The sequence below is a fragment of the Euphorbia lathyris genome, chromosome 1 (assembly GCF_963576675.1).
Source record: "Euphorbia lathyris chromosome 1, ddEupLath1.1, whole genome shotgun sequence".
NCBI classification, from domain to species: domain Eukaryota; kingdom Viridiplantae; phylum Streptophyta; class Magnoliopsida; order Malpighiales; family Euphorbiaceae; genus Euphorbia; species Euphorbia lathyris.
The window spans coordinates 81,700,818-81,709,366 of NC_088910.1; the positions used below are offsets into that span (position 1 = coordinate 81,700,818).

General features: G+C 35.0%; 1 pseudogene; it reads right to left on the reverse strand.

Moving 5' to 3' along the window:
- Positions 1-1,909: 1,909 nt before the first annotated feature.
- Positions 1,910-3,726, reverse strand: LOC136210810 (trans-cinnamate:CoA ligase, peroxisomal-like; annotated as a pseudogene).
- Positions 3,727-8,549: the final 4,823 nt, after the last annotated feature.

Consider the following 8,549-nt stretch of genomic DNA (forward strand, 5'->3'; position numbering starts at 1 on the left):
GAAAAAGGATCAAGTGGAAACAGAAGAGAGAAATCAAAGCATAGCAAAAACAATAGAAAAAAGGCTAAATTAAGAAATCTCAGCAGATCGACACATAATAGAAAAAAACAGAAGAGAGAAATCAAAGCATAGCAGAAACAACAGAAAAAGGTTAATTTCTGAGAATGAAGAAAGTAGGCAGAACACCTGTTTTATTAAGTCTGTAGAAAAAATAGGTTTATTAAATATAGAACATATAACTTGTAAAAAAGTTCAAAGATTTAAATCATACCGATTCTTAAAGACACGGGAAGAGTGAATCATTTACAAACGAACCAAAAACGATCTCCAGAAGCAGAAAATCTGGTCGACATCCGGCTTCTTTGGATGTATAAGGAATACACCGGTGGGTATTCAAGATTCATGAAAAAAAGAGACAAAAATGGAAGCTTAGAAGCCTCAACTGATTCACAGGTGAAAATGGTGAAGAAAGAAGAGGAAAAACTTGAGAGAAAACGAAGCAATTTGAGGGAGAGAGAGAAAATGAAGTTGTTGAAGGAGGCGCTACTTTTTTCTAAATCAGAAAGGAGGAAGATGAAGCCCTAATGTGGTGTGATGAAAGGACAAAGTTATCCTTTCTAAACGGCATCTTTTATTTGCTGTCATCAAAGAATCGAATTTGTCCCTAGGTTAGTATGATAAATTTAAAACAAAATCTAATTTTCTTTGAACTGTTTAGTTATGCAAATTAATATCAAATTTAATAATAAAAAAAACAACAAAACAAACATCATAATGATAATAATAATAATAAACCGTCTGCTATTAAGTAATTCAAAAAAAACAAATGAACTTTGTGTGTCCATCATGTAATTATAGATTATACATAAAATGTTAATGAAAAGTATATTTAATGAAATTATTTTTTTTAAATGATTTTTTTACTGTGTGTTGATTTTATATCACGTTATCGGTTATCGAGTTGTGCGTAATTTTATCACTACTAATTTATATTTCAAATTAAGGGAGAAAAAAAATAAGTATATAAAGTATATTATTATTATTTAACTCCTATAAATAAATACATAGGAGAAACAACTAATTTGTAGGAGATTATAGGTGAGTTATGGAGAGAGTCTTCCCTCCAAAAATCTCCTACAATATTTTACGTTCTGTAGGAGACTTCGTAACAGATCTCCTACAGATCGCATTTGTAGGAGAAACCGTAGCTCTTTCCTGTCGGATTTACCTTTCCTAGTAGATTTCCGTAGCAGATCAATGTTTTTCTTGTAGTGAATTAATTACAGAATTAGAACTGTGGAAGTTCCATCGGTCACTAGTCATCTCATGTCCATTTATCTCGTCCTGAAACACAACCTTCCTCTGGTCCAACACTCACTGAACATCCATCTTCATATCTCGGTGAAATTACAACAATGAAGAAAGAAGCATTAAGATTATAGAAAAATGGCAGCAGGGCAACAAAATTAGCAGACTTAGATTGAACTCCTCCTATCTATAAAAAGGTTTTCACCTGAGAATGAGACAAGTAAATTGTCAATTAACACTCATGGATCAGTCTGAGTAAAGACAACATTTAACTTCGGGGAGCTCTATTTATAAAGTGTTCCATTTCATACGAAATTTTCAAAGTTTTTTCCTTTAATTCAAGACGGGTACTTCCAAAAGTGTTCCATCTCACTGCTTGATCGGCGGAAGAGTTGGTAATTAAATATAAGTTTGTTTTTATGCGAACACCTTCCTATAGAATCCCCTCAAACAGGCTGCCAACTAATCAATTTCTTCACTTTATTAGCAAGGTATTCTATCTCTAACTTTAAAAAGCATCAAAATAATTCTGAAAATCACTAAAAGATAACATTTTATTATATATATATATATATTATGAAATGATGAAGCAAATGCAACTGTGAAAATACAAATACATTATTTACTAATACAATTAAGGCATGGCAGATTAAGCATCATTGTTGGCTTCATCTGATTTTGCAGCCTTTTTCCCTTTTGGATCGGGTATCTCAAAAGTCTGCGCCAAACTCCTTAACTGGAACTTCTGAATCTTCCCTGTGGATGTCTTTGGCAGCTCCAACAAGAACTCCACCTTTTTGGGAACCATAAAACGAGGAACATTTTCCCTACAGAATGCGATAACACAATCTTCAGTAACAACATCACCTGTGTTGTTTTTAACAGCAACAAAAGCACAAGGACTTTCTCCCCAAACAGGATGTGGCATTGCTACAACAGCTGCTTCGAGAATCCTAGGATGTCTGTACAACACAGACTCCAATTCTACGCTACTGATGTTTTCACCACCCGATATTATCACATCCTTGGATCTGTCCTTGATTTCCAAGTATCCATCAGGATGGATTACACCAACATCTCCAGTAGCGAACCAGCCCTTCTTAAAAGCTTGAAGGGTTGCATTTTGATCCTTGAAATATCCTTTCATTAAGCTGCTTCCTTTCAAAACTATTTCCCCCATTGTTTTCCCATCTCTAGGAACGCTAACCATTGACTCTAGATTCTTCACATCTACATCTGCAATTGACAGAAAGCTAATACCTTGTCTAGCTTTCAATCTGGCTTTATCATCCCTGGAAAGTTTGTTCCACTTGCTTTGCCACTCGCAAAACAGTGCTGGTCCGGTAGCCTCCGTCAGCCCATAACCGTGTGTAACATTAAACCCTAAAGGCTCTATTTTTTCAAGAAGAGTAGCCGGAGGCGGTGCACCTCCGGTGAGGACTTGTACTGGAGAAGTTATTGGGCGGCGGTCTTCAGGTTTGGCCTCAAGAATGATGTTGAAAACAATAGGAGCACAACACATGTGGGTTACTTTGTGGAGATGAATGTTTCTATACATGTCAAAGGCGGTAGTGTTGCGGAGGCAGATATTAGTTCCGCCGCGTGCGGCGATTCCCCATGTGAAAGTCCAGCCGTTGCAATGGAACATAGGGAGGGACCAAAGGTAAACAGGTTCGGTTCCCATTTGCCAGCCAAGAATAACGTCAAGAGTAGTTAAGTAAGCTCCTCTATGGCTGTAAACAACTCCTTTTGGTTCTGAAGTTGTTCCTGATGTGTAATTCAATGAAATTGGATCCCATTCGTCTTCAATTTTCTCGCCGGAGTAAGTCGGATCACCCTTCAGAAGGAGTTGTTCGTACTCCAACTGGCCTAAACGGACGCGGCCGGTAGGAGAATCAATGTCATGAATTAGAATGACTAAAGGTAATAAGGCGGAGAGTAAACGGAGTGCCTCTTTAGCAAGAGGAAGAAATTGGTAATCAACAAAGAATAGCTTAGATTCGGAGTGGCGGAGAATAGTTGCGATGGTGTTGGCGTCTAGTCTGGTGTTGATGGTGTTGAGCACTGCCCCAGCCATAGGAACGGCGAAGTGCAACTCGTACATAGCAGGAATATTTGGAGCCAAAACAGATACCTGCAATGCAATGCAAGTAAAATTCAAAATTATGATAGTTTGTTTGTTATGATTAGAAAATAAGAAATGAACAGAGATGAACTTACGACATCGTATTTGGAAATATTGAAAGAACGAAGAGAAGAGGCAAGAGAGCAACAACGGGTGTAAGTTTGAGACCAAGTGAAACGGGTGGTTTCATAAATAAGAGAGGGACGATCTGCATAAACAGAAGCAGCCCTTTTTAGGAAACTCAAAGGGGTTAATGGAACATAATTTACTTCACATTTCATAAGCTTGTCCATTCTATCTTAACTTATATTATTTCCCAAATGAAACAAAAGAGTGGGTGTGGGCTTTAAATAAGGGTGAATCAACTCTTACAAACAAAGAAACATATCCATCATCTCAATCTTAATTAGCTGTCCAATATATTTCCCTCTCATTTTACGTTATAACAACTATAACCAATATCTGTAGCAAGTTAATTCATCATGTTCATATGGTGCCTGCTATATTGTATGAGAAGAAAATCTACTATGGTCTCAATATTAGACATTACCAATAGAAACATGAATGATAGACACGTATTTGAGCAAAACTTTTTTTTAAAGAATTATACGTAAAAATATGAGACAATATATGTAATAATAATTTTAAATATCCATATAATTTTATGTTAGATATCAACTTAAAAACAATTACATGCTATTATTAGATCAACGGTAATTCATCCTAATTTGCTTTGTTCATGTTGAATTGTATTTATGAATCTCGTGTAATAATATGGTTTTAAGAATGTTTATATATCTATTTTGTGTTTCATTTGAGAATATGTCCATTAAAATATTTGATGGAAGAGTTTTATTTTTCAAAAGAGATCTATTTGACTCGAATTTAGATTAATTTATATTATTGGTCTACGATACTGGATAGTTAAAAAAAAGTCATTAGGGAAATTAAATAGTCTCTCACACACATATTAATAGAGTTTAGGAAATATTATATTTTGATGTCTAGCTTCGGTTGTTTAGATCTTCACTGTATAAGTACGTTTGCTCTAATATTTTAGAGACTCTAGATAGAGAATAAACAGTTAGCAAGTATATAGTATTGTGTGATAATGTATAAATTTAGTGTATGATTATTGGGGAAGAACAGATTTAACATCTACATTTTTTTTGATGAAAGGCTGGGACGAGATCATGCTAGCATTCAGACATAGATTTACCCTCTACATAAAAAAAACATTGCAATCTAAAGCCTAATGTTTACTAGATGGTTCAATTTCAAACCCCATTAACAAAAGATGAGTTTTTTCATAAGTAAAAAAACTCATCTTCCGAACCTATACCTTGCAAGATTAAGTGAATACCTAAAATTGTTGTCATTTTATTTCTATCTTCCCATACATAACCAAAAAAAGGAAAAGATTCTTCAAGAGTCTCAGGATCCAGAAGTGCATGATAAATGCCGCCAAAGCCCAATACTGCAGAGGAAATTAAGTGAAGTACACCAGATACAAAGTATGGAAAGGTGTCGAGAACTTCCCCACCAGGACCTACCCCCCAACCTAGAGTAGCTAGGTGGGGAAGTAAAATTAATCATTGTTCATACATTGGTTTCTCCGGTACAAAATGAGCCACTTCAAATAGGTTCATTGCTCCAGCCCATAATGAGGTTGAAATTGCAATGTCTGCTAATTATTTGCTTTAAGATTGTACTCTTTTTTTACGTGTAGGCTAAATCCAAACTTTCCAAATAATCACAAGACTAAATTTGTAACTTATCCCAATTATTGTTAAGAGAGAAGTAGTAAAATAAACTTCGAAGCCTTCGTTGTGCTATTGTTGTTGAGAGACGGTAGTTGAAAAAATAGACAATGTATGTTATTGTTGTCGATTTTCGATTTCATTTTATTAGATTTTATTCTTATTCTTTTATATATGATTACTATTAAATTTAGATATTGGATAATAATATTTATATCGATAATTTTTAACAATTGCGATATCAATAACGATCGTATTATAATTGAATAAGTTTTATATTTTATGAAAAAAAGGATTAGAGGAAAATTCTAATACGGTCTCAATCCAATGGACCTTATCAATGAAAAGATGATAATTCTACAACTTTATTCTTTAAACCTATCATTTTTCATTGGTCAGATTCATTTCATAAAGTCAATCATATTCTCGGATTAGAGGATAGGCGGGCTGCCTAGGCTGGCTCCCCCTAGAGCCGCCCATGGCAAACATGGTATGATGTTACTTCGTGTGCTTCTAATTTGTCAGAGATTAATATAAAAAGTTATTCTTGAGCCTTAACTGTAAATTTGAACTTTTAGTTCAATTGGTTCTTGACATGATATTAGAGCCTCTTAGGTTAAGTGCTCCATGGTTCAAATCTTAACAACTTCATTTGTTGATTGAATTTTAACATATGGTAAGATGAACATGTGTTGTACACATAGTAGTGAAAGGCGATCGTCGCCCCGCCTTCTGTTACAGAAGGCGGGCGAAATCCTTGGGGCGGCCGCCTTGGGTAGGTCGGGCGAATTTTATAAGTATTGGGCCGAAAATAAAAATTAGGAAAATTAGGGGGCTAGAAAGAATTTTTTTAATTTAATAAGGACCTAAATAGATATTTAGTCTTTATAAAAAGAAAGAAGCAGGAACTTTAGGTCACGTTTAGAGGAAAAGAAGAGTCGTTGTTCTTTTGCTCCCCATCGACTTCGACTTCTACTTCAACTTCTACTTCGGCCAGCCAACAATTCCAACAATTAGAGGTATGTATCTTCATCTCTTCTCTTCTTCTTCCTTTATCTTTTCACAATTTGATTAATTTCTTACTTCTATTCTCTTCTTTTTTTTCTTCAATTCCTTAATTTCTAAATGTTATGCTGCCCAATTTTTTCCTTTTATGATCTCTTTTCTTAGTTGTTTATTTCTATTTCTTAATTAGTTCTTATTCTAAATGTTATGCTGTAGAATTTTTTTAGGTCAGAAAGTTTGATTTTAGGTCAGAAAGTTTGTTTCTAATTTTTCTGTCCAAATTTTGTAGGTTGTTTATCATGAGCATTAGTAATTCATCCAAAACTACGAAAAGAACCGATTCTTGTTGGAAGTATGTGAAAGAAGTCAAGGCGGGGAATTCAAATGATCTAAGGTGTAATTTTTGTGATTTTATCTCAAAAGGGGGGATATGTAGAGCTAAACATCATATTGTTGGAGAAAACACTAATGTCAAGAAGTGTGATAGATGTCCACCGCATGTACGCCAAGAACTCCGAGATTATATGATATCAAAGAAGGCAAGTAAGGTTGTTGATGAGCATATTGATGTTGATTTTACTAATTTAGATAGTTTTAGGGATGATGAGACTGAGGTTGATGATCTTGGAGAGCCCAATAGTGTAAGTATTAAATCAATTCGTAGGAAAAAACCAAAGCTAAAGGGTCCAATGGATGTTTTTTTACTCCTGATGCTGAAAAAGCCCTCAAAGATAGAAAGTTGAGGCAAACCACCATTAATGAAACATGTAAAAAAGAGCTTCGAGGGAAAGCTTGTGCGGATTTTTCTAGGTGGATGTATGATGCGGCAATTCCTTTTAATGTTGTAACTTATCCTAGTTTTCCTGTGATGCTTGAGTCTATTGGACAGTATGGTGTTGGAATCAAGCCGCCTAGCATTCATGAAGTTCGAGTCCCTCTTTTGAAACAAGAAGTTAAGAAAGTGAAGTTTGAAATATGATCATATGAAGAAGAATGGGAGAAGCATGGATGCTCAATTATGGCGGATGGTTGGACAGACAAGAGGCAAAGAACTTTGATTAATTTCTTAGTTAATTCGCATAAAGGGACTGTTTTTATCAAATATGTTGATGCTTCTGATTATGCAAAGACCGACGAGAAGTTATATGAATTATTTGACCGGATGGTGCTCAGAGTTGGGGAGAAGAATGTGGTTCAGTTTATTACTGACAGTGCAGCATCTAATGTGCTTGTAGGTACTATTATTATTAATTCTTATTTACACTTTAATAGTTTGTAACCTTTTATTAGTTGTTATTATCTTTTTTTTACAGGAAAGCTTTTGGAGGTAAAGAGGCCAAACTTGTTTTGGACTCCATGTGTAGCTCATTGTATTGATTTGATATTGGAAGATATCGGCAAGTTGGAGGTTGTTAGTAAGACGGTGAAGAAAGCCATTAAGTTGAATGGTTATATTTATACACATCTCGGGGTTGTAAATATATTGAGAAGTTTCACTGGGCACCTAGAGCTTGTACGACCCGGTATCATAAGATTTGCCATTGCTTATCTCATGCTTCAAAGTATGCATAGGTTGAAGGCTAATTTGCGAAGAATGTTTATATCTAATGAGTGGACTAAGAGTAAGTGGGCAAAAGAAGTTGGTGCAAAAAATGCGTCGGGATGTGTCTTAAGCGTACACTTTTGGAAAAATGTTTTGTATATCTTGAAGATATTTGGTCCTTTAGTCCATGTACTCCGATTGGTGGATGGTGAGAAAAAGCCACCCATGGGATATATCTATGAGGCTATAGATAGGGCTAAAGAGGCAAAGCAAAAGCCTTCGACCATAAGCTAACTTTTTTATCAAAATATCTATGATATCATTGATCATAGATGGGATAAGCAACTCCACCAACCACTACATGCAGCTGGATTCCTTTTAAATCCAGAATTCTTTGGTGTACCCGATGTAAATGGTGAGATTAAAAAGGGCTATCTGAAAGCATTGGAAAGATTGGTAGAAAGTGAAGATGAACAAGACAAAATCGGTGAGCAACTGATTTTGTATCAAAATTCTAGTAATGATCTATTCAGAATGAAGATGGAAATTAGGCATAGAGAGACAATGAGCCCAGGTATATAAGTTCCTAAACATTTACACCTTTGTATTTATTATTTAACAACTTGAATGCATTTTAATACTTGTTTGTTTGTAATTTTCTTTCTTTAGTTGCATGGTGGGAGACATATGGATCATGTACTCCACAATTACAAAAATTTGTAGTGAAAGTGTTTAGTCTCACTTGTAGTGCATCCGGTTGTGAGCGGAATTGGAGTATTTTTGAGAATATAAGTTTTATAAATATAAC